Source organism: Monodelphis domestica, chromosome 2, assembly GCF_027887165.1.
Source record: "Monodelphis domestica isolate mMonDom1 chromosome 2, mMonDom1.pri, whole genome shotgun sequence".
NCBI classification, from domain to species: Eukaryota; Metazoa; Chordata; class Mammalia; order Didelphimorphia; family Didelphidae; genus Monodelphis; species Monodelphis domestica.
In genome coordinates this window covers 428,877,634-428,904,198 of record NC_077228.1, presented here as the reverse complement: position 1 = coordinate 428,904,198, position 26,565 = coordinate 428,877,634, and the positions used below count along the sequence as shown (strand labels likewise).

The following is a 26,565-nucleotide window of genomic DNA, read 5'->3' as shown; positions in this document are numbered from 1 at the left end:
TTTTCCTGGACCTCTGCAGTCTTTGACACTGTTCATCATTCTCATTTCCTTGAAATTCTCTTCTCTCTAGTTTTTAGGACACAACTATCTCCTGGATCCCTCATGTCTCCTTTATTGGATCTTTCTCTAGATCATACCCTCTATGTATAGGTATCCCTTAGTTTCTGTCTTGAATCCTCTTGCTTCTCTCACTATATCACTTCATTGGGTGATCAGCTGCTATGGATTTAATTAGCATCTTTATGCTGCTGATTCTCAAATCTACCAATCCTTCCCTAATCTCTCTGCAGATTTCCAACTGTACACTCCAAATGCCTTTCAGACAAATCAAATTAGATGTCCAACAGACATCTTAAATTCCCTATCTCTAAAACAGAACTCATCTTTCTCCTTAAACCCTCCACCTCTTCTACTTTATCCATTACTATAGAAGGCAATCCAATTCTCTCAGTTCCTGAGGTTCCTAACTGAGGAGTAATATTGGATTCCTCACTATCCCTAACACCCCTTCCCCTAATATTAAAAACGTTCCTGTTGATTTCACTTTTGTAATATCTCTCAAATATATTTTTTCTCCAACACTGTCACATTCTAGTGTAGGCCCACATCACCTCATGCCTGAGTTATGGTAATAGTTTGCTTATGGACCTTTACGCTTTAAGTCTCTTCCAACTCCAATCTACCTGTCATTTAGCCACTAAATTGATTTTCCATTGTCAGATCCAATGTCACTCTCTGCCTCCTCTCCTTTCTCAGAAAACTCTAATGGCTTCCCATTGCCCCCAGCATCAAATACGAAATATGATTAGCAACCCAAATCCTACCCAAAGCTACCTAAACCTAGCCCCCCTCCTACCTTTCTAGTTTTCTTACATCTTAAACCCCAACAGGAATTCTATCTAGTGACACTAGTTTCCTAAATACTCCACAAACAGAATTCTCTCTCTTGACTCCAAGTATTCTCTCCAGCTGTCACCTATATCTAGAAAGTTTCCCTCTACTAATTTACTAACCCTCCCTGGCTTCCTTCAGGTCCCATGTTCTATAGGAAGCCTTCCCCAAAACTTCTCAATTCTAGTGCCTTCTCTTTATTAATTATTTCATATTTATCCTATATATAGTTTGCTCTGCATATCTGTTTGCATGTTGTCTTTCTCATTAGACTATAACCTCTTATCTTCTGCCTTTTTGTATCACCAGCACTTCAGCTAAATGCATGGTATTTAGTAGGGGCTTTATAAATATTTGGTTATTTGAATGATTGAATAGGGAATCCCCAGATGTTTCTTGAGCAGAGAATGAGCATGGTCAGACTAGTGCTTTCAGATGATTATTTTGGCATGAATATGGATAAGAAGTCAGAAAAGGAATTCTGCAAAATTCAGAAAACAACCCACCTCACCCACTTCATCAACAATAAACCCAAATTGTTGTTTGTATGTATCGTCTGTCCAAGATATACACATTGCCAGATAAGTTTTATAGGGTATCTATTCAAGTGCAAGTTGAAATCTAAGCAACAGATATAATTCATCTACTTTGCATTTCCTGTGTGAATGGGCTAGGCCAAACTCCTTTTAGTGATTACAGATCCAGGAAGCTCTGCAATGTTTGGGGCTTGAAGCAATCAGTACAATGATATCTGCAAAAAGGAACATTTGAAGTAACCTAGCCAGCCATCCACAGGAAATCCCTCTTAGACTTGAACTCTAAGCTCTTGTTATCTTTTCAATACCAATATTCTACTAGAGTTACTACAGAGCTGCAAGATATGAAACACAATTGCCTCTGAAAAACTAAAAATTATTCTCATATGGCAAGTCTCATCCTAGGTGTGAACAGGCTGCAACACATAACTCCAAAGAAAAGAAGTAAAAAAGCATTATATCAACAATTGACATAAGAAGATAGTTACATGGTAGAAACAATGGGCACAGGTATCATCTGAATGCCAAGTAAAAGAACAAAAGGCTTCTTAGTTTTGTGGAACTTCTATGAAGAACTTTTAGAAGGACATGAACAAGAGCTGCACAAAATGGGCTGCAATCTCAATCACTGGAGATAACTCCTGAATGGATTATATTATAGACCTATTTGAATATTTGAGGGTTGAATGGGCAGATAATAGATTAGAGAGGAGGAAGAGACTGGAAATTGGGTATACAATTAGTAGCAAAGGCATGAACTAGAGTTAGAGTGGTAATTTTGTTAGAGGGAAAGGAATATAGATACAAAAGATATTGTAGAATTAAAATCCATAAAATTTAACAGCTGATATGGAGTTAGGGGGAAAGGGAGTGGCAGGCAATAGATGGGAAGGAACAAGAATAGCCTTGAAGTTATGAAGCTAGATGATGGTGCTCTCGAAAGACAAAGAGAAATTTGCAAGTGTTCTTCCAACCTCAAGAAACACACAAAACCATACCCATTGTGCTCCCAGATCCTCATGATTTTATTTAGGCTATAACTATGCTTGTAAGGTCACTGTATGATTTTTATTTTTAAAATCCAACTCAAATATCATCTACAAGAGTCTACCTTGATTTGATATGCCCTTTCTTCAGATCTCATAGTACTTTCTTGGTGGAAACACATCACATAAAACACATGAAATACACTTAACATTACACAGAAAGCTTTTCACACCTGACTCCAACTTACCTACCAGTCTTATTACATATTTCCCCTCTCAATATACTTCACTGTCCAAAAATGGACGTTTTGTTGTCCTCACAAATTAGTAGCTCTATTTTCTATCTAAAACTTTGCATTTTATATCCTCCATACCAGGAGAACATTCCAAGAACACCTATGCCTCTCAGAATCCCTAGTTTCCTTAAAACCTCAGCTCAAATTTCACCTCATGAAGTTTTTACCAATTCCCTACCCTCCAATATTTTTATACATACTTAGATATGTACATGTTGTATCCTCTGATAAAATGTAAGCTTCAAAAGGGCAGAGGCTGTTCCAATTTTGAATTTGTAGCCTCCCAGCCTGTCACATTATGTAGGCACTTTCACTCATTCACAAATGAATCAGTGTTGATTTGTATAATAATACAATTATTAATGCCTGAAGTAAATAACACTTTTCCCCAAGTGAATGAATTATTTTAAAACAACAGATAACTACTTGAAATTCTATAAAGGCATTTAACTATAAAAATCATGCCCAGAAGTCATGAAAACTTATTTCAAAAAGTATGCAAGTTTATTCCTTAGAAGTGTAGTTTAAACAAATCTTTACTAATGTAAGACCAGTTGTCTTTTGGGATAGTCAAATAGTGACAAAAAAGGAGTATTTTTCATAATGGCACTTTGGAACTTATTTTAGTAAGTGAAATACTGACAGTGGCTTACCAGTTTTACATCCATTGAGGCTATCTTCACCAAACATGTTATTTCTTACTATGCAAGAAATTCTCTCCTTGCAACACAATTACAGCCTCATGTCCACATGAAGATCAAGCATTCAGATCTAAATAACATCTCCAACACTTACTTTCCCACAATTTTGACAGACATGCAACATTTCACAATAGTTTAGGCCAAAAAATCCCTAATGGCTCCAGAAATTGAGTATTAAAAAACCTAGCCCCTCAATTCCTCAAATTATCACGGAGTGCATTTAGGTATTTTTTACAATCAAAACCAATCAGTAAGGCATTTCTAAAAGCACACAGAATTGAAGACACAGGTTACTGCTAAACCTACCCGAAACAAATTCTTCACAGAAGCAATTTGCATAGATTATTATTCAAATTTCCTTTTATTTCCTAAATGTAAACATTAAATTATATCAAAGTGGATAGAAAGTTGAAGGAATACCTAAGTTCCCCCACCCCCAAGTATCTTCATTATATAGAGATGGTACAACTAACATAATCTAAAAGGGGCTCCAGAAATAATTTTATTCTCACCAAAAAAAAGATCTCTAAAAATTGGGATTCAGTGAATTCCATTTTGGATAGTTCTAATTATGTACTTATTATCTAATATCAACGCTAAAGGCACAGTAATGGGCCATGTGCTTTGTCCTTCTATGTTTTGTCCAATAGTCCATACTAATGCCTTCTTGCAGCTGAATTAAAGGATCCTATAACAGATGTGATAAATTTCTATCCACATACAAACATGTTAATTTAATAATGTCCTTTTTGTATAATACTTCAGTATTGTAATTATTTGAACACATACATTAATAAAATAATATGCATTAAATAATCAAGAGGAATAACATTTTGCAGGGGAGGAGGGAGGCTTTTTAATTTACTTTGTACTAACTAAATGGCATGATGGATTTAGAATTAATTATTTTCAAATAGTCCCATCTCTGCCTCCTGTGCCACTTTAGTTATCTGTACACTGGTTTCCTTATCTGAAAAATAAGGAAACTGACCAATACCTAAGATTTCTTCCAATTCTTTTAAAGTCCCAGTGTGTATTATTTTTTAAGAGCCACAATCCTTGCAATCAATGCAAAAATTGTTTAACAATGACAGTGGCTAAGAGTGGAATGGGCTGTCTCAGGAAGTAATAGATTGTATAACACTGGATGACAATTCCTCAAAAAATGTTTTTTTTTTTTGTATGCATTGACAGAAAGTTGTCCAAGTGGAAATGTTTGTTTTTAAAAAAACCTCCATTTTAACTTTTGATTTTTTTCATTTCTTAGAACCCAAGGTAGCCTAATTCAAAAAAGTGATAGCAATTTGACTACTATTCATCATCTACTTCTCTAATTAGTAGTGGCTTTTTAAAAGGTCAATTTAAATTTAATATAACCACTAAATTTAGCCATCTCTCCTCTAACAACTTATAGAACTGCTATGCTCGCATACATCAGTTAAAGCACTGTAAAACACAAATTCCTAGTTTGTTAGAATACTTGCTGTCTTAAAAGATTAACCATAAATTTGTGTGTAATTGCAATGGATTTAGAGAGCAGTTAAAATGTTGCAAGGATGCATCAGATGATGCTTTATCTCTGAAGAAAAATTCTATAAGCAGAAAATGAGAATATAGAAATGTTAAAAATAAATGCCCCCCCCCCCCCCCCCCCGAAATGCTCAAGCATCCTATTGAACTCTAAGGAGACAAAATAGAACTATGTGCCATGAATGTTACATTTGTTTTAATACTTCATGACCAATACATAATTTCTCTGGTGTGAGTATTCCTTCCACCTCAACAGAAGCACAAAATCCTTCTTTAACTTAGTAGGTGGTCTTTGGTAGATGCTAAGAGACTGGTAACGGTGGTGATAAGGATCAGGATTTATCAATCTACGTACAGCAAATGTATAGCAAAGGTAATGAGTCTTTCTGAAGTTAAGCCAATCTTTGGATAAACAGACCAAATTAGTCCATTATTCTTTCCTCAGAATCTTTCCAGTCTTGTTAAGCCTTACTAAAAATTATTCTCCACAGGCATAGTCTAAGAACTAAGGGAAACTACTATAATGGATTAGGTATCAGGAATATGACTTTAGAAGGGCAATATAATTATCATTTTTTAAAAGTGGAGATTCTTCAATTAAAACTCCTATATAATCTATTCTGCTTTTATCCCCCAAATAATAAAGTGTATTGTAAACCTTAAAGCACTATGCAAATGGAGGCAGCTCAGTGGATTGAGAGCCAGGCCTAGAGATAGGAGGTCCTAGGTTCAAATGTGGCTTCAGACACTTCCTAGTTGTGTGACCCTGGGCAAGTCATTTAATCTCCCCATTCCCTAGCCCTTACCATTCTTCTGCCTTGGAACCAATATAAAGAATTGATTCTAAGGCAGAACGTAAGGGTTATTAAAAAAAAAAGCAATATGTAAATTCTAGCTATACAAAATTCTATCTATACAAAAGTATCAACAACATAAAAAGCAGATATAGGGAAGGGGGAGAAGACAATGATGCCCAGAGTCTTAGGAAAGGCTTCATAGAGGTGGCAGCTGAACTTGGCTTTGAGGAAAACTAGGAATTCTACCCTGGATGATTTCTCATGACCTTCTTCCTTTACACCAACTTATGTGCTACAGACTAGTTATATCAGCTAAAGAACTATGAAATACAATACTTGCTGTCTTTAAAACATTAATCATAAATTTGTGTGCAATGGATTTAAAAAGAGAGGCAGGTGAAGTGAGGAATGTCCTCAGGGAGTGTAGAGGAGGGGGAGGGGAATGACCTGAGTACTCTGCTACCCTCTAGCTCTGCCACCTGTGAGCCACCCATCTTACCCTGTGTGCTCCCAATGGGCTGTTGGGCAGAGGCACAGGTCCTGTGAAAAAATGTCATCAGATATGGTGGAGAGGGGGAGAGGAGCAGTCTCCCCAAGTCCCTCTGACTTTCTAGTAATGAACTCTAGCAGTGGGAGGGACAGTGGCTATGTGATCACAGAGACTGCTCTGTGCGCCATGTTTGGCACTTGTGCCATAGGTTTGCCATCACTGCTCTAAACTATTTTACTTAGTGACCTCATTAACCCCCAAGGATTCAATTACCTACACTCTCACATCTCCAACTGCCTTTTAGAAATTTCAATCTGGATGTCACAGAGACATCTTAAACTCAACGTATCCAAACCTGAAATAATTATTTTTCCCAAACCTTCCCCTTCTTCCTAACTTCTCTATTACCGTGGAGGGTATAAACATCCTCCCAGTCACCCAGAATAACAAAAAAGATGCCACCCTAACTTCTCATTCTCTCTCACTACTCATAGCCACTCTGTTGTGAAGGTGTGCTAATTTTACCTTTGTAAGATCTCTCTTATACTCTTCTTTTCTCTCTTCTGGCATTGTTACCATCCTAGTGTGGTTCCTTATCTCTTTATTCTTGGATTATTGCAATAGACTGGTTTCTCAGCTACAAGTCTCTCCCTACTCCAGTCCATCTTTCACTCACCTGCCAAAGTACAGTTCTGAACATGTCAATCTCCTACTCATTAAACTCTAATGGCCTGCTAATACCTCCATGATCAAATCTAAAATCCTCTGGTGTTCTGCCTTTCAAAATTTGGTCTCCTTCTACTTTTCCAGTCTTACACCTTATACCTTATCACATATTCTATAAACCAGTACCCTTGGCCCCCCTGGAATCCCTCAAACAAAGATTCTGTCTTGACTTTAGACATTTTCTTTGGCTCTTATCCTTGTCTGGAATGCCCTCTCTTTCTCCAGCCTTCTCTGGTTTCCTTTAAGTTCCAGCCTAAATCCTACTTTCTCTAAATAAAGCTCTTCTTGATCCCCCTTAATTCTAGTGCCTTTTACCTTTGTTGATTATCCCCAGTTTGGTTTATTTGTAGGTATTTTTTGTATAGTTTCCCCAATTAGACTTCTGAATTCCTTGCTCTTGTTTGTTATAACTAGTGCACGTGCACACCGTACATAGTAGTCACTTAATGATGGTCTTTTTTATATCAGTCCCGTCCCCTATTATTGGAGTGATTTATCCAAGGTTACTCACTTAAATAAACACTTAAAAACAGAAGTGAAGTGATGTGCAGATTTCCTCCACACTACCTCTTAGTTTTGGAAACAACAAATTTGAGATGCAGGTAGTACATCCAAGTAATACTGTGTGAACAGTTGGAAAATGTTAGTTCAGGTACTGGGTTTAATAGTGTCAAATATTATACAAGTGGTCAAAATCAAAGAGGGTAAAGATTAATAAAAAGAAAAAGTTAACAGACTTGGTAAACTAAAGATTCTTAGACATTTCTACAAGTGGTTGAAGAGGGAATAGCTGGATAAGAGAAGTTGAAGCAATGAATATCATTATTAGTCAGTCATCAAACATTCATTAGGTGTATATTATATGCCAAATCCTGTGCTAAGACTTGAGGATACAAAAAAATTTTTCCTAAAAAATAGTCCCTACCCTCAAAGAGTTCATATACTAATGGATGATATAATGTTCAAATAACAACACACAGAAATGTATACAAAGTAGATGGAAGGTAATTTCTGATGAAAGAAAAGAAGAATGTGGAATTTTAAGTTGAGTAAAGGAAGTTAGGAAAGCCAGAAGATAGAGGAGAAGAAGGAGAGCATATAGGCAAAGAGGGTAGTCATTGAAAAGGTTTTGAGTCAGAAAATAGACTTCCATGTGCAAGAGACAGAAAAGAAAGTATTGCTAGGTTGTAAAGAACATGAAAAGGAATGATGTGTAAGAAGGCTGGAATCATAGGAAAGTTCAAGATTGCAGAGGGCTTTAAAACTCAAGCAGATAATTCAATATGGGCTCCAGGAAGCAATACAGTGCTACTGGAATTTAAGTAAGGTTGTAACACGTTCAGATTTATGCTTTAGGAACACCACTTTGGCAACTAAGCAGAGAATGGATTCAGTGGGTAAAGACTTGAGAGATGGAGATCATCCAGCAAGCTACTGCAATAGTCCAGGGATAAGGTGATAAGAGAATGGACTAGGGCTGGGAATTGTATGAATAAAGGGAAGGGGATATATATGAGAACTGTTGTGAAGGTAGGAATGATAAGACTTGTCAACAGATTCTCTTAGAACCTACATTAAGGAGGTCATTCCTCTTCAGATTGTATTCTAGACTTTCTCTACTATGCTTTTCAACTAACTGTACTTTCATGTCTCCCCTTTCAGCTTTCTTTATGTGTTATCTTCCCCACTGAAATAAAAGCTCCTAGTGGGAAGGGCTTTCTGATTCTATTTGTATTCCTAAGGTTTAGCAATGCCTGAAACATATCAAATACTTAATAAATGTTTGTTGACTGACTGACTTGCAGGAGTAAGGGTGGAAAAGAAAAGTTCTATTTGGACATACTGAGTTTGAAACATATAGGACATATTAAATTTGCAATATCCAAATGGTAAGTGATAATTCAAGACTGGAGCTCAGGTAAGATAGGGTTAGATAAAGTTAAGTGATTTGCCCAGGGTCACACAGCTAGGAAGTGTTTGAGGCCAAATTTGAACCCAGAGCTTCCCATCAGGGCATGGCTCTCAAAAACCTAGACACCTTTAAAGGCAGTTCTATAACTTGACAAATGATATGCATTCCTCCAAAATACCATGATATGCAAAATTGTGCAAAAAAAACCCCATAAGGCTTATTGGAAAAATGAGGTTGGGGGGTACAATGCTCAAAAACTTCACTGGTGACAGTGAAGGAAAAAAAGAGAGACCTAATAAAAATGGTTTTAAAAAGTTTTAAACTTGCTGAATAGTTAAGAAATACATAAATGCAAAATTAATAGTGGCTAAAATGACAAGCCCCCAGACTGTATGAGCAAGTTCAGCAGGCCATAAGTTTGGGCCTCATGGCTAGAGGCCATGTCTGAAGGGGGTGGGAGCGGTACAGAACAATCACAGCTCCTGCTATAACAGAACAACAAATAAAACAAATATGGCACTTCACTTTGAAAATACCCTGAATTCTGCTTGTAGAAGTGGGCATCAGAAGGGATGAAGCTTGTTAATTATGTGAATTGATACAGCTTTCTGCATTCTTGTTGTTTCTCTTGGAAGAAATCATGCAGAAGCAAACTTCGAACTCAAATATTTCCTAACATATCAATTGCAACAAATCTGCCCTTTTTTGAAATGCACATTAGAGTCAATTGGGGAATTAATATCATGGAAATGAAAATTTAACCCATGGAGTGAATAGATAAGAAATATAGAGAAGGCCCAAGTCAAGAGTCTGGGGGTGGGGGTGGGGGAGGAGGGGACTTAAAAGAAATAGTTGGATAGGTAGGAGAACCAGAAAGGGGTCTCAAAAACCTGGAGAGAATAGAGAATCAAGAAGAAGGGAATCAACTGTGTCAAATCCTTTAAAGTAGTCAAGAAGTACAAGCCTTGGGATAAAGGTCATTAGATTTGGCCATTAAGAGATCACAGACCTCTTCCGAGAGCAGTTTCTTTAGAAAGATGAGGTTCAAAGCCAGAATCTGGAGAAGGAGAAAGGAATAAGCATTTATATAGCACCTAAGCCCTGTGCTAAGCACTTTATAAATATCATTTGATCCTCATAATAATCCCGTAAGGTAGGTGCTCTTGTTATACTGGTTAGATTATTTTGTAATCCTCATTTTACACTGGAGGAAACTGAGACAATCAGAGCTTAAATGACTTGCTTATGGTCATACAGATAGTAACTGAGGCCAGATTTAAACTCAGGAATTCCTAACTCCAGATACAACACTCATTCCATCCTGCCATCTAGCTGTCCTAAAAAAAAAATAAATAATAGGATTTCAAGGAAGTAGAGGAACCAATAATTATAGATGGCTTTTTCAAGGAGTTTAGCTAAAAAGGGGAGGAGAGATTAAGGATATTAATTAGCAGGGATGGCAGATTCAAATTGAGGGCTTTTTGGGGTAAGTAGACAGCCATGTGTTTATATGTAGAAGGCAAGAAATCTATAGTTAGGGAAGGGCTGAAGATTAGTGAAAGAGTGGGACGACTGAGGAAGTAATCTGTGGGAGAAGATAGGATTGGATAGGATTAAGGATGCTTAGAGGGCTCTGCCTCTGCTAGAGAAAGGGCTACAGGGGTAAAGGAGATCATAGTGGACAAAGTTATCTGAGTGATGTGATATGAGAAGGAAAGCAGAAGCTTTCCTTAAATGGCTTAAATTTTTTCACTGAAGTATGAGGTGAGGTCCTAACTGAGGGGATGGGGGGAAGGGGTGTCATGGGAGACTTGAGTAAAGATTAAAAGATTTAGAATTGCTCCGGTGGTTAGTGAGAGATCAAATTGATTTAGAGGTATAAAAGGATGGCCCTATTGCAATGAGGATCCAGCTGAATTTTTGCAACATAAATTTACAGTTGTTTTAGTCAGCCCAATTCCATGATTTTCTTTAATGTAATTCAGCAGCTCAGGAATAGGTGAAGGTAGGCAATGGTAGTACTAACACAAGATTGAGTTTGGCGTGCTGTAATAAATAGAAAAAGAAAGCAAGGTATTTAAGCATTGATTTGAATCAAAAAGTCAGAGTTGAGATAGAGAAGAAGGAAAGTACAGTTAGTCCCAAATTAGTGCTTCGGAAATAACTGAGGGGTACAGGGTGAGGATGAAGAATGGGATTAGGGTTCTTAAATCAGTGGGAAACATGGAATGATATGATTATCACTATGTTGTTGCAAGGAAATAGCACTGTAAATCCTAAAACACTATATAAAAAGAGTCGGATATCATTAGACTTCTCTTTCAAGAAGCATGGCCATGAAAGGGAAGAGGGAACACAATGTGGAAATAGCTGGGGTCACGGAAAGGTTTTTTTTTTTTTTAGATCAGAGAATCATAGAGGAATCACAGTTTTTAGAATTTGAATGAAAATTCAGAAGTCATTTACTATATATCCCTCATTTGACATGAGAAAATTTATGCTAAGAAAGGTAAAACGATGTGTCTGAGTTCAATTTATATCCATTAGGGAGGAAAAGCGGTTAAAAAAAAAAGGAAGTTAGCATTGGTGGTGCTTCAAAAGGAATGGGAGCTTTAAAATACTGAGTGAATACGATTAGTATAAACATTCTGGTAGGTAATAGTATAATATGGATAAAAAGCCACAAAGAAATTATTATTTGGAACTTTGTCTCTAAAATATCTTAACTAGGAAAAAGAGCTCCTGTACAAAAATATTCCTAGCTGCTCTTTTTGAAAAGACAGAAAAGTTTTTAAAACAACTTATATGTCTAATAATTTGATAATGGCCAAGGATGACATAGTATTTTAATGAACTGGAATATTGTGGTACCATAAAATAATAAATATGGATCATACAAAGAAATATGGAAAGACCTATATGAAAGGATGTAAAGGATACATAAAAATTATAATTATATATTTTAAAAAGAAAAACATCAAGGTAATGAGAAATTCACACAAACTAAGAAGAAAAGCAGTTTTTGCTCATTTGTTAATTCATTTAACAATAACAACAATAAGCTGACAATTATAGTATGCTTTTAAAGATTTGAAAAGTACTTTATATGCAAATGTCATATTTGATTCTTAAAACTACACTGTCAAGTAGGTACTAAAGGTTATTTATTATTCCCATTTCCCAGATGAGGAAACAGATTAAGCAGTTTGTCCAGGGCTGCACAGAAGCTAGTTGAGTGTCACAGGCAGTATTTGAACACAGCATTCATTTGACAATAAAACCAGCATACTTTCTACAACATCATGCTGCTTCCTATACTAAATCTGTCTACTTTTAAAGTTAAGAGTTTTATGTAAAATTTTACTTGTTTATTTTAAAAAGTTAATTTAAAAAATTATCATAATTTCAAATGGATTTTCCCTACTTCTCAGAAATCCTTCTATTCTATACTATTAATTTCCTATTACATTCCCATTGATTTATCTACATTTTTTCCTACCCGTAAATCCTCAAATTTCACCTCTTGGGGGTAGTTTTTCTAACCACATTGATGGCACTTCACACAAATACTCTTTTTTTCTCTTTTTCTTAAATTACCTTCTGCCTTAGAACTAATACTATACTCTGTATTGGTTCTAAGTCAGAAGAGCGGTAAGAGCTAGGCAATGAGGGTTATATGACTTGCCCAGGGTCATACAGCAAGGAAGTGTCTGAGACCAGATTTGAACCTAGACTCTCCTGTCTCTCTAGGTCTGGCTCTCAATCCTAAGCCTCCTAGCTGCCCCTTTCCACCCAAATTCTTATGGTACCAAACTACAGGGATATTTTTGTCTAAAAGAAAGACTAAAACATTTCTTTTTAAGTGCAGAAATTGCTTTTATCCACATTATTAAATGTTTTAAGCATATGGATTACTAATTTTTTAATATATGAGCATATTAGCTTTATGTCAGCATGCAGAGAGTCTAGCACACTCAATTATCAATATTATTCACATGTTAGCATATTACTATATAGTATTTTAATAGAGCTAGTCTCAGAATCTAGAAGACCTGGTTTCAAGTCTAACTTCTTATAGATTTGTGACCTTGGTATAGTCAAGTTCAAGTTAACTTCAAAATGCTTTTAGGCACCTTCATTCACTTGGTGATCTGCTTTGGTAATAAGAATTTCCTATGCCAATGAAATCATAGGTATAAGACCAAAACAAAACAAACCCCTAACAAAAAAAAAACAACAAAAAACTACCATTATCATCATCTATCCAAATCTATCACTAACTAGGAAAGCAAAATACAAAGCATTAACTATATTCAACAAAAATCCCTCTTGCAAAACCAAAGGGAAGCTCACTAATTGGTAAACAGGAATGAAGCTAATGCTGAATATTAACTTTTAATAAGTAAAATATGAAAATAGGACTATTATACAAAAATTGAAGAAATTCAAATGAGAAAAACATAATGATCATATATAAAGTAGTACAATTTTTATCTGATAATATTCAACTTTATATTTGAGATGTATTAAAAGTTTGACTCCTTCCAATTTTCTAATGCTTTCCCTGCTAAAACACCAAATTACATTATCAACACAAACTTTTTCCAAAGGAATGGACAAGAAAAATAGAAACAATGAAAATGCCATGTTAAAATTGATTTTTAAAAAATATGGTTAATATTCTGTTTATTTTAGTCTGTTCTTTGGAGAGTTACAATAAATTGAACAGTTTTTATACACACACACTCTGAAACATACAAATATGTTTCATTCTAGTTTTTTTGATTTTACAAAAACAATCAGGTAGTCAGGATCAAATAAGATAATTTTTGTAAAGCATTTAAGCATAGAGGAAGGAGGTACTTAATAGATACTCTTGGACCAGAACTCTAAATTTAAGTAAATCCCAACTATTAATTCAATTCCTCCTTTATTGTATCTAAACACAATTATGATTCATTTTATACTCTTCGAAAGATTTAGTATCCTATATAAAAGTTGGAAGGAATCTTAGAAATCATGTAGTGCAGAGGAGTCACAGAGTCCCTAACACTCTTGAGTTCTTAAGAACTGGTTAAAATATAATTGGAAAATGTTTAACAAAATAAATAAAAATATAATAAAACACAATAACACATTAACTTGTGGTTTCCTAAGTCAATATGTGACCAATAAGGATCCATTTCTATTTCAGTTTGAAATCATCAATGTAGTCTTACCTTCTCTGCCCCCTTTATGTTACATGACTTGTTACACATATGGTAGAGTAAAGGACTTGGGTTCAATTTTACCTCTGATTCATACCAATAATGAGACCTTGGAAAAGTCATTCTATTTCTTTTAGTTTCATTTTCCTTGTGTAAAATGAAGAAGATGGGACTAGATTGCCTTTGAAGTCCCATCCAGTTCTAGATCTATACTTCAATGCTTTCTGCAGAGGTACTCATAAAAATGGGTCAAAAGAAAAATAAAGTTAATATGTAAAAAGCATAAATAATAAATAACTAATATTTCTTTAAGAAAGGCATGACATAAGTGAAAGATATGAAGGAGTAAAGATTTCCATTGGTCACCCAAATACCACTGTCTTTTATTCAATTTTGCTTTCCTGCCTCTGCCCTCAATAGCCATTCCTAGATTTGCTCCTTTGTCAGGTAATTCTTCTTGTAGGAAAAGGGCATATTTGGTTTCCAGGGAAGTTGGTAAATCCAACTACCTGACACCTTGCTAGAATCCTAAACTACTTATAATGGACTTCAAAATCTTATCCAACCAGTAAAACCCCTCTTACAATATACTTATACGTGATCCTCTAACCTCCATTTGGAGGTTTCCAATAGTGCAGAACTCTTTAACTTGTTATGTAGTCCATTCCACTTTTGGACACCTATGATTATTGGAAGTTTTCTGTTCTGTGGAGGGAAAATTAACTTCTCATTATCATGTTGTGGGCTTGATGGAACTAGTCTAATCTTCCACACAATAGGCCTTCTAATTCTAGACTCCCAAAAAGACAAGAGATAAAAGGATGGAATATGCACTAGGTGGGAGAGATGTTTTCACTCTGATGGTTAGGGCAGAAGGAAGTCAGTGAAGAAATATTCAACTCCATCCATTTCTGTGAAAGGCACCACTATCTTTCCAGATAGCCAGGTTCCCAACCTTGAAGTTATGCTCAACTACTTTCTGTTTGGCATTCTTATATCCAATTGCCAAATCTTATTTCTTTTACTTTCACAAGCTCTCTCAAATCTCCCTTCTCTCTACTAACATGGAGTAGGATAGGAGACTAACTGGTCCTCCCTTTGTCTATATACTCTCCTCCTGTCTAATCCAACAACACCTAGTTGCCAAAACCATCTTCCTAAGGGAAAGGCTTAGCCATGGCATTCCTCTATTCAAAAACATTCAACTCTCTTACTTCTAAGTAAAAAATACAAAAATCTTCACCTGGGATTCAAAGCCCCCCACAACCTAGCTTCTAACATCGTCTGTATTATTTTGTGCACTTTCTCCAATCAAATGGAACTTCTTACCAGAGTCAACTCAAATTTCCTTGGCTGCCCTCATGCCTAATATATATTCCTCCTCCACAGAGACTTTAATTATGTTTTTTACCTTCCTAAATTACTTTTTTTTTAATTATCTATGTATTCTCTGTTGATATATATATCTCTCCAATTGAATGTAAACTCTTTTAGGGTAGAACTTATTTCCATTTGGTGTTTATATTCTCAGTTTTGTTCCTATCAGTGCATAGATTAAGTGCCTAATAGATGTTTATTGAATATGACAGAACTATTTTACACTTTGAACATGTGTGGGAGGATCCATCATTTTCTTGACTTAGTGTCCCTGAGTTCCCTGATTTCCTCCTTCCAGACAAATTGACTGGCTGCAACTTCTTGACCATGGGGAATAAAAGGTCCCAAATGTAGTCAGCATGCCTCTCACACTTGGTTAAAAAAACCATGTCAGTCACCATATTCTGACAACATTCAGAGTAGACAAGTTTCTAGATCTAAATGGAGATGGACACAAGGGGCACCCTCTATCCAGAAAAGCTAAATGCCACTGTATCCTTGCTGTGTGGTGAATAAAATAAACCTCCTGCCTCAGACAATCACTAGCTGTGTGACCCTGGGTAAATCACTTAACTTCTGTTTGCCTTAGTTTCTTCAACTGTAAATTGGGGATAGAAACTGCACCTACTTTATATAAGGCTGTTGTAAAGATCAAACACAATATTTGCAAAGCACCCAGAATAGTCCCTGGCAAAAGCCCTATATAAATGCTCATTTCCTTCTGCTCCCCCTCCTTTGTTCAATGACTGACAAGTACTTCATTTGATCCCTACATTGAACCTGAACTAACAGGACATAGGGGCTAGAGCACCTAAAACAAAATGTAACAAGACATTTAATTAAAGTGATTTTTTATTAAAAATTAAAAAAAAAACCAACAGTAAAGATAATGATAGATTTAACGTTTTGTCCTCAAAATGTCAAAGAATAAATAAGGTAATAAGCATTTTAATATATTTTTTCCTTAAAAAATCCACTCCAGCATTACTATTGTTTTTGACAACTTTTCTGATTAAACAAAACCTTTTTTTAGTGTGAGAAATATATTCCACAAAGTTAAGTTGCTGATTTCAGGATCCCATTTACATTGGCAAGCATTTTTCTACTCATTGATGGGGAACGGAAAAATATTCCACTTCTTTGTTATTGGCCCTGTATTGCTGAAGCACAAGTAATAATCTGAACTAGTCTATTGGCCAGGTTTAGCACTTAACACAGTACCAGGCTCACAGTAGGCACTTAATAAACATTTATTCGTTGATTACAGTTCCATCAATTTCAGTAATATCATTTGCTTTTCTTCTGACAGTAAGATTTATAGGTCAGAAGGAATTAACCTGAAACTATAAAATTAAAATGCAATTTAAACTGACTGTGGTAATACTGCCAACTCTTAATAGGAAACAACTAAAGTTTAAACTATTAGGGAAACAAATCAAATTCTAGATTAAGTACAATCTTGAAAAATAAAATATATATTAAAATTAGGAGATACATTTAATGTAGGGAAATGAGCAATTATTAGGCCATGATTGGAAATCTATAATTACAAATAACTTGGTCTAAACAGTCAACATAAATCCCCTGATATTTTATTTTTTAAAACATCATAAGAGTGCTTTGCAAAAGCAATTAATAAATGTTTACCGATTGTTTTGGTTGTGAATATATACCCCAAAGGGTATTATCCTATCTCAATAGAAAACAAAATATCCCTAAACATTTTCCCTTGAATTCTAATTGTACTTCAATTTCAGTGACTGTGGATACTCCTTCCAAATTGATAGCAACCTATTCAAGAATGCCCAACCACTATAACTGTTGTTTATATTTTCATATTATCTGCCCCTGGAGGAAGGTCTACCCATCATATTAGATGCCTTTCTCTAGGTCTCTTGATATAGCATGGATACTAATGAAGCACATGAGTTGTCCATATGTTATCCATGATTCTCCATCTGTAACTAGGCCATCTTTTTTTTTAAAATAAAATAAAACATTTCCCAATGACATCCTTTAGGCCACTACTCCTAAATATGAATTTTTATTAAGTCAATAAGCATTTATTAAGTGCCCTCTATTCTGAGATATCTAAAATGATGGTTTAGTTAATGTCATCCATGTAGAACAAACAGGATTCTTTCTCCAGAAATTATTCCTTTACAATTACCCATTTCATTTAAGTACAACTGTCTGACAAATTCTATTAAGAACATAAAAATTGATGTTTCAGGCAGCTAGATGGCTCAAGGGAGAGAGCACAAAGGCTAGATACTGGAAGCCCTGGGTTCAAACCCAGCCCTAGACACTCCCCAGTGGAGTGACCCTGGACAAGTCACTTAACTCCAATTGTTTAGCTTTCACTTATCTTCTGCTTTGGAACTGATAATTACTATTAAGTCTGAGACAGAAGGAATGGGTTTAAAAAAAAAGTATGTTCCTCCCTCCCCCACTTCACGAATCATTCTGACCATACTACATCCTATACTTCTATTAACTATTTCCCAAAGACACTATACGGTCTTCTCAAATTCTGCTTCATGATTTGGCTTTTATACCAGTATTCTGGAGCACTGCCTGTTCTGTTTTTCCTTTCTTAATTGAAAACAAGAATGCTAATTTCTTTAACAAGGCAATTAAAAAACTACAAATTCTTAAGACTCTAATACCTGTATGATGCTAAATTGGACTTCCTGAGTTCATTAACCTTTTATAATATACTAAGGGTTTTTTTTAAATCTTCCAAACAAAAACATTAAAAACCTCAATTTTAATTTACAAACTATATTTAAAATTACTTTATTACATGAAAATCATGATATTCAAAGGATAGAAAATTCTCACAGGGAAACCTAACAAAACATCAAAGATGAAAAGTATATTTTGAATAAATAGCTAGGGTCTAAAAGAAGTCTAATAATTCTCAAGAAGACTTTAGTCTTCGTTCATTATGAAAACCACATAAACTTATCAAAGAATAATAAAAGGCTGACATAATAAGATATATTAGTTACTTTTTTAAGGATAACAGGGATTTTCTTTCCTTTGAAAAAAAATTTTCCTCCCCCAATATATCAATGTTCCTTAGAAATCACTGCATATAAGTATATGCTATTATATGGGTACAGATGGAAGAGCTAATATAAGTATATTTAATAATGCTAGTATAGACCTCTAGCTCAAGTGAAATCCACTAGAGATAGAAATGTATTGTAAAATTTATTTTCTAATCCATGTTTGAGAATTATGCTACATAACCATACCTTATTGTTTTATTTTTGGCTATTTTGGCTTCTAAAAACTCTTAACTACTTTAATATCATTACCTCAGAATGGTTTACTGTACACTAATTCAGGCTCTGGAGATTGATGCCATCTCCCCTACCCCTCACCTATGTCTAGGATATTTTTCAAAGCAAAAATGCTTTGGTGGGAGGGAAATGTACTAATAAAGCTTTCTATATCTTCACAAATATAAATTCGTCATTGCTATATATGACACAGACATAAAACAAGTCTAAATAGATACAAATAGATGTCAAAGTGATGATATGTTGCATGACATTTTAACCTAGTTTTAAAATGCAAGTGATTCTTGAGAGCTTAATATCATAGAAGGGCTTTCTATTACTTTGTAAATGTACTTCTGAACCAAAGGATTTGTAAAAATGCCACTGAACTAGACTCATGCACAGAGTTAGCGCTCAATAAATATCCACCAAGAGAACCAGCTTCATTGTATGAAAGAATTCAACCAAAATTTGTGTCAAAGTGAAACTCAATTATTATTCTCCCATCCTCACTATGAGAATGATATTTATTCCTAAATAATCTTATAAAGAGAGGAGATAAACTATGTAACATGTATAAACTCCTCAGAATAAATTGTTATAATTAGCCTTATTCTAATCCACCCTTTTCTCTTAAGTTTTATAACTTGAAGAGTACCAGCTTTAACTGAACATTAAACTTACTATTAATGTTAGTCCTATCATCCAAAAGTTGTTTATAAAAACACCTCCAGAGAGGTCACCAAACTCCAACAACCAAATTACAATGAAAATTATTTGCTCAGATCTGTCATGGGGTAATACCTACTAATTAAAATTGTGTAGTTCCCACTGCAAAATAATTTACAACCATAATCATATTCATAGACTGTCAAATACTTCTTAAAACAAGAAAATTGGATTATATACAATATATAGTTTTAGTTCTTTGAATATTAGAAACCCATATTCAGTATCTATGGTAACTTTCTCAAGACTAGAATATTTGAATGATTGCAATATTATATTCCTTGATGGTGTTAGATTAAATCTATATCTATATCTATATATGTACACACACAAACACACATATATATAGTCCCTGAAAAATGTCTAAAAAATCCTAAAGTTCTAAAAAAAATTCTAAAAATGTCATATTTATTAAAGATGCAAGCATTTAACTGTTATTTTTTTCATATTAAAGTTTAAATTAAGTATGGCAAGGCTGCTGAAAAATCATCATCAGGAAACAAGATGTTCAACATCAGTGAATTTTAAGAAAAAACTTGAAATGCTATGCCCCCAAGTGTTAGATCTAGCCATTATTTCACGAAAAATTTTCTAAAAGGTAGTACTTTTTTGTTTCCTGCATTCTAAAAGAAAATATCATATAATATTTTGTAGTTTACTCATGGTCACTGTTTTTAATAAGTCTGATTCACAGACCTTCCATCTTCTTTTTAGGTTATCATTCTGCTATTATCTGGCTAAGGAATCAAATAACCAAGCTTGTTAAAAACTATTAAATAAAAATCAATAAGGCTTCTGAGTGCTAGAGGTTCAATGCATATAACATGGGCAAGACAACAAGGAGTTAGTGACAACACTTTCTTGCTGGAGGTTGAAATTAATTGGGGAAGTTATTGTATTTGCTATTTTAGGGATATTTGGTATTTCAGAATTAAAAAAAATATATCTCGAAATCCTTAGGGTTGCTGTCCTAATAATCAATTATTTACTGAGATACAGGAAGGTCAAAAAGGAAAAAGCATCCTGATGGGTTAAAACCTTGTCTCTGACACTGACTAGTTGTGTGACCCTGGTTAGGTCACTTAATTTAATGTGCTCCTTCTTCATCTGTAAAATGGGGATAAGAACATCTAGGCTATAGTAAAGATTAAATGAGATAATGTAATACTTTTAATGTGCTATCTAAATGCTAGTTATCATCATCATCATCATCATCCACATTATAATGGCTAGTATCTATCAGGAAGATTTCAGAGTACTTAAGGTTTTATTTTAGTTATTTATTATTGATTAAATATCCTTGAAGTAATATAACCATAAATGTAAAAATGAATGCAAAAATACTTTGAAAATATGAATCACAGAGCCAAGGGAATCAAAACAAAAATACTTGTATTGAACACACATATATTACTCAATTCCAGAATCTTTCAGACTTCTTATCAATAAAATGCTCTCTGTCTAGAAGTAAAGTCCCACAGTGAAATTAAGAAACAATAAGTGCTCTAGAGCTAGTTTAGAATAGTCGGTTTCCTTTGTGTATCCGTCTCAATATTACAAACCCTCTGCTTTCCTTTTAACTACTATGCCCTATAATTATTCTTATTATCTTAGAACCCATCTATTTTAGATAATTCCAAACTTTATATGGATAATAATTCTGATGATCATTTTCATTTTAGAAGAGTGAAACAAAGTAAAAGTATTTGTTTTGCCCTCTTCAAAAATCTGCATTAAGGGGCAAGGAGAAGATAGTGGTTTAGGGAGTCATGGTAACAAGGGCCAGGTAAAGATGTATTGAAATGAAAAAAAAAAAACCCTCAAAATACTGGTTTAATATGCCCAATTCGCACATACCAATTCTCTGGACAGTCTTTAAAACATACAATCATGGAAATTAAAGCAATATCTCCACTTCTAAGGTATAATCAGATTTTGTATTCCTATGTTATGCTCCTAGACATGAAAGAAATCAAGCTCTTTGGCAAATACCTTATCTCACAATACAATATTCTATACTTTCTCCTTATTACTTCAAATGTTTCCTTGACACTTAAAAAAAAGAATACCATATTCTAGACTATTTTGCTAATAAGATGCCATATATTATATAAATAGCTGTCTTCCCATCTGAAACACTTCTTTTGGAGAGAAAAACAGTAATTTTGCCTTTTCTCAACTCCTCAAGGCCAAAAGAAGCATTTTTGATAGTCTACAAAAACTATGCTAAATAATTTATCCAAGCAAAATATATACCATTACAAAAGATTATATAAAATCATAATTAGATAAGTTATATTGCAAGATATCAATGAACATTTTCCACTGACAACTGAATTTGTCTACTTAATTTGAAGTATACAGATGAAAATTTTCTTCATTTCACCAGATGCAATCAGTGAAAGAAAGTCCTATAAAAAGTTGTTTTAACACATGACTGACAATAGTATGGGCTAGTTTCCTGGAAGTGAGGATTAAATATAAATATTATTTCAATGGAACACTCTGATTATAATTGATATTCAGTCTTTGGACAACCTAGTATCAGACAAAAATGAGATTATTTGTCCTTTTCCAGGTAAACTGGCACAGGAGCTACAAGAAGTTAGTCCATAAGAATTACAAAATACCATTCATGGCTCTTTTGGATGTTGTTCATTAAAGTATCTTTTGGAAGATGCTTTTTTAAAGTTATTCCAAATACTTGAGGTGAAAAAAAGATAATATGTCTAACCTGATCAACACACCTGATTCTCATTTTGATTCCTTAAATATTTTAAAGGTAAGTATAATAAAACCTGTAAAACCGAATCAGATTAAATGAAAAAAAAAATACCTCAATCAAGTTCTGAATCACTGGAATTTTTGTTCTATTTCCTGTTAATACACTGATAGCATCAGCATTCAACACATTCTGTCTGTACAAGTTTTAAAAGCACTTTGCTATGATCTGTAAGACTAAATTTATAACTAATACAGTCTGCAATTCATCTATCTGACATTGCTCCCTATATTTTTTATTAAATGCTCAGCCAAAAGCTTATAAAAAGAAAAAAAAAACGAGTTTAAAACTACCAAGTAGTTTATAAAAGCCCGCACGCCTACTCCTATTTAGAAGTTAATTTTTAAAATGCAAGGTTATATTCAAACCCTATTTCACAAATGTAAAATGTTATATTTGCATATATTGAAGATTCCTTGGCAGTGTAAAAAACATGTTAAATAACTATAACTGAGAATACGAAACAAGCCTTACAACCAGGATGCTGCATGTCAAGTTGTAAAGTGCATAAACTTGATCGCATTTTCTTCTATATGAACTTGTTAAAGTGAGTTTCCCTCTTAAAAAATGAATGAATCTGAACTTAAGGATAGTATTTACTTAAAAGGAGACAAAAATGTATGCAAAATGAGATTACTTATGGTAGTGATAAGATCACTACCAATTTGTAACCAAATTCTTGGTGATAAATAAAAGTCCTAAAAACCTTCTAATTAGAACCGTGACCTCATGAATACTGGGGGGTGGGAGTGGGGGTGGTTGAGGAGTGGAGAGGGTGGGAACCTAGGGAAGCTGCAGATTTCCCCCTACTAGAAACCTCTCTTATCAGAAACATTTGAAGAATTTCTCCACAACAATTAAGTTGACTTGAAGAATGGAAACCCTAACATCTCAAATATACTATATATGGAATGGAATAAGACCAAACACATAAACACACAAACTCACACTTTAGTATACAAATCTGTCGGATGAACACAGCCTGGACAATACAACTACGCACCTGTCACCTGTAAGGACATACCAAGCTACTCCTCTCCACCCCATTCTCCCCCCAAAACAAACACATCCCATCCACTAAAGCCAAGATCTGTAGCTGAGGACAGAAGAAGAGAAAAGATTAAAAAAAAAAAACTCCTCCGGGAAGACATCGAGCCCCCTGTAAAATGGGCGTCATTAAAATGGATGGAGAGGAAGGAGGGACCTGTATCTCCCACTCCTCTCGACTACTTCAGCCTCCCCAACTCCGCCGCCCAAAGTCAACTTTCCCCAGAGCAGCACCCCCAGGACAGTTTTCTCTCCCTACCCCCCACCCCCATCCCAATCACTAAGCACACACAGAGACACTTTCACACACGGCTAAGGGGCGGATCGAGGGCAATGGGGCAGCAGCAGAGGAGCCCTCCCCCACCTCGGGGCTCTCCCCAGTGCTAGGCTCCGAGGAACCCCCCCTCCCGGAGGGCTCGACGCTCCCCTCTCCACCTTGCCACCGTGGGATTTGGGGGGAGGAGGGAGAAGGGGGTGTGGAAGGGGAAAGTGAGAGGAAGCTGCAGGCGCTCCAGGCGCACGGGCCTGCCGAGCTCGGGAAAGCTTCTGCCAGCCGGGGCCCGAGGGAGGTGCGGGCAGCTGAGGAGAGAAGGGGGAAGGAATCCTGGGGAGCCCCGCAAAGGCCCGGCAACGCGTTCCGCTTACCCTTCGCCGTAGTCGCCGCGGCCGCCGCCGCCGCCGCCTCTCCCCCTAAAGCAGCGGTCTCCGTCTCAGTCTCCGCCACCGCCGCCTCCGCCACGGCCGCCGCCAGCGCCGCCGCCGCCTCCTATTCCACCCGGCAGGGGGGACACCTCAGCGCTCCCTCCCCGCTCAGCCCCCTCCAATCTGCTGCCGCCGCCGCCGCTGCTGCTCGTGGCCGAGGGGGAGGGGAGACAAGGGGAGGGGGTCGGGCTGGGTCGTCCCGCCGGCGGCAGCAGCAGCAGCAGCAGCAGCAGCAGCAGCAGGTCGAAGGCTATGGGGTGGGTGGCGGCGCCGCTCCCCGATCCTCTCCGCAAAGCTCGGACTTGCTCGGCCTCCCTCCCTCCCTCTTCCCCCACCCCCCCGCTCACGCTCCTGCCCTCCCCCCACCCCCCCAGCACTCTAGCTCGCTCTCACTCTCTCCGCCAGCAGAGTCCAAACCAAAATACTGTCACACAATATGGCGGCCTGAGCAGCGGGCAAATACCGCGAGATTTCGGCTCCCCCGCACCCCCTCCCACATACACACACATACATATACACCCCTCCAATCCTTTCCCCTCCCTCTGACCAGCCGGGAAAGCGGGGGCTGACCCTACGGAATGTTAGGGTCCGGCGAAAGAGGGATGCTCTTACTCTGCCACCTTCCCAACCTCTCTCCCACTCTCCCTCTCTCCCTCTCCCTCCCTCTCTCTCTCTCTATTTCTCTCTCTCTCTCTCTCTCTCTCTCTCTCTCTCTCTCTCTCTCTCTCTCTCTCTCTCTCTCTCTCTCTCTCTCTCTCTCTCTCTCTCTCTCTCTCTCTCTCTCTCTCTCTCTCTCTCTCTCTCTCTCTCTCTCTCTCTCTCTCTCTCTCTCTCTCCTCGTCCACCCTCCATCATTCATTTTCTCTGTCTCTTCCACAGCTTCTCTTTATCTGACTCGCCCCCTCCCATCAAAACCACTTTCTCTTTATTTCCCTTCGACAATCTCCCTTTCCTACTTTTCTTCCCTCCCTTCCCCCCACTTTCTCTTTCTTCTTTCCTCCCACTTTCCCATTCCAATCTCCCTTTATTTTCTTCCGCACTCTTTGTCTCCTTCCTTCTCCCTTTCTCTCTGTCTCCCTTTCTGTCTCTATTTCTCTCTGTCTCTTTCTATCCCTCTGTCTCTGTATGTGTTTTGTTTTTTTTCCCTCTCTCATATACAAGCATACTCACGTCTACCTAGTTTAAGGGGAGAAAGTGACTTCAGGACAAGCCCTCACCCCATAACTAAGGGGACACAATGAAAACAGCACAGCCGGAGTCCGATTTAAATTAGAGAGAAAGAGACCTCTCCACCCCACTTTCATCTCCATTTCCCCACACCACAGAGGAGTTTGTCTGGTTATTAAGAAGAACTAAGTGATGGAGCAACTAAGTGGAGGTTAGAGAGCTGAGCACCAGAGATACCCTTTAGAGTACTCTTTCTTTCTGTGTCTCTCTCAGTCTTTTACTACCCCAACCCCCGCCCCCCTTCATCTCTAGTACAGATGCCAAGCAAGGAAGGAGGGGGAAGGGACATAGGAAGCCCTAGTAGAAGGGGAGATGCCGTTGTTACTACTTCTCTGAACTCCTCTGCCTCACAGTCCTCTGCCTTAGGCAATGAGAAGAGGGGGAGGGGGAGGAGGGAGAAGAGTGTAAAGGAAGGAATACGAGATGCTGAAACTGCTGCTGCTGTTCCCTCCTTCCAACTTGGGTTGCTGTGTGGGAGCAAGTGACAACCAACCATGGAGGGGGTGGAAAATGATGCCTTGCGGTTGTTTGGGATGCTAGATATCCAGATTAAATGGTGGGACAGAGGACCCAACCCCCTCTGATCAGCAGGAAGAGGATGAAGCTTTCTACTGGTTCTGAAGGAACAAGGCATAACAGGGGCATGTCACAGCAAATTATTATTATTTTTTTTTGGCAGTCTAGGAAATTTTAAGTGAGAGGACCTAGTTTACTGACCTTGGATCTACCCCAAAGTCACAGTTTCAAGAAAAAGAATTGAATACTTAGTGTTTCAAGCTTTAAAAATCCTAATCTGAATATGTTTATGTTGCTGGGTCTTTTTTTTTTTTACTTGACCATTCCTAGAAATCCCAGGAGTAGAGCCAAAAAAACATTTAAATGTTGTTGTGAGGTATGAGTGGGGCATAATTCATGCCTTTCTTATTTCCTTAAAAATTATTAATTTCCTTCAACAAATTAACTATCACTCAAAAATATGTGGGGTATTTATTTGAAATTACAGTGGTTTGACAAAATTCCAAAACAGGACTGTAGTGATGTACTCCTATCAAAAATCTCCAGATCCAAAACCAGTTCTTCCTTCAAAAACTTCTTAATGATTCCCTCTCTAATAGTTCTGAAAGACAAGATTATTTTCTTCCCTGTAATTATAGTATGATTATGATAGCTTAATTGAGGATTTTAATATTGGATGTTGTCTTTAAAGTTGTGGGATTTTTTCTTTCCTACTCTTAAAATATACTAAAAAAGTAAATTAAGTCAAATCAACAAGCCTATCATATTAAGAACCTACTATGTGGCAGGCACTATGGGTGTGAAATCCTATTTAATGCCTCCT

The 26,565-nt window shown here is 36.5% G+C and overlaps 1 protein-coding gene and 1 long non-coding RNA gene across 7 annotated transcripts in view; one reads left to right on the top strand and one right to left on the bottom strand.

Moving 5' to 3' along the window:
• The window catches only part of TAB2 (TGF-beta activated kinase 1 (MAP3K7) binding protein 2), a 105,296-nt gene extending 80,868 nt beyond the window's left edge, over positions 1 to 24,428 (bottom strand). For 3 of the 5 annotated variants that reach the window (XM_007484704.2, XM_056818918.1, XM_056818919.1), the window contains exon 1: positions 23,943 to 24,340. The gene's annotated coding sequence lies outside the window, so the exon portion shown is untranslated. Of the gene's footprint in view, positions 1 to 23,942 lie in introns of all 5 variants that reach the window. The other 2 variants (XM_001370795.4, XM_007484706.3) reach the window with 1 other exon arrangement.
• Positions 24,176 to 26,565, top strand: part of LOC103106435 (uncharacterized) — a 29,840-nt gene continuing 27,450 nt past the window's right edge. Inside the window, exon 1 of one of the 2 annotated variants that reach the window (XR_008916710.1) lies at positions 24,176 to 24,256. This is a non-coding gene — a long non-coding RNA (uncharacterized LOC103106435). Of the gene's footprint in view, positions 24,257 to 24,529; positions 25,378 to 26,565 lie in introns of those variants that run through there. The other variant, XR_463076.2, reaches the window with a different exon arrangement.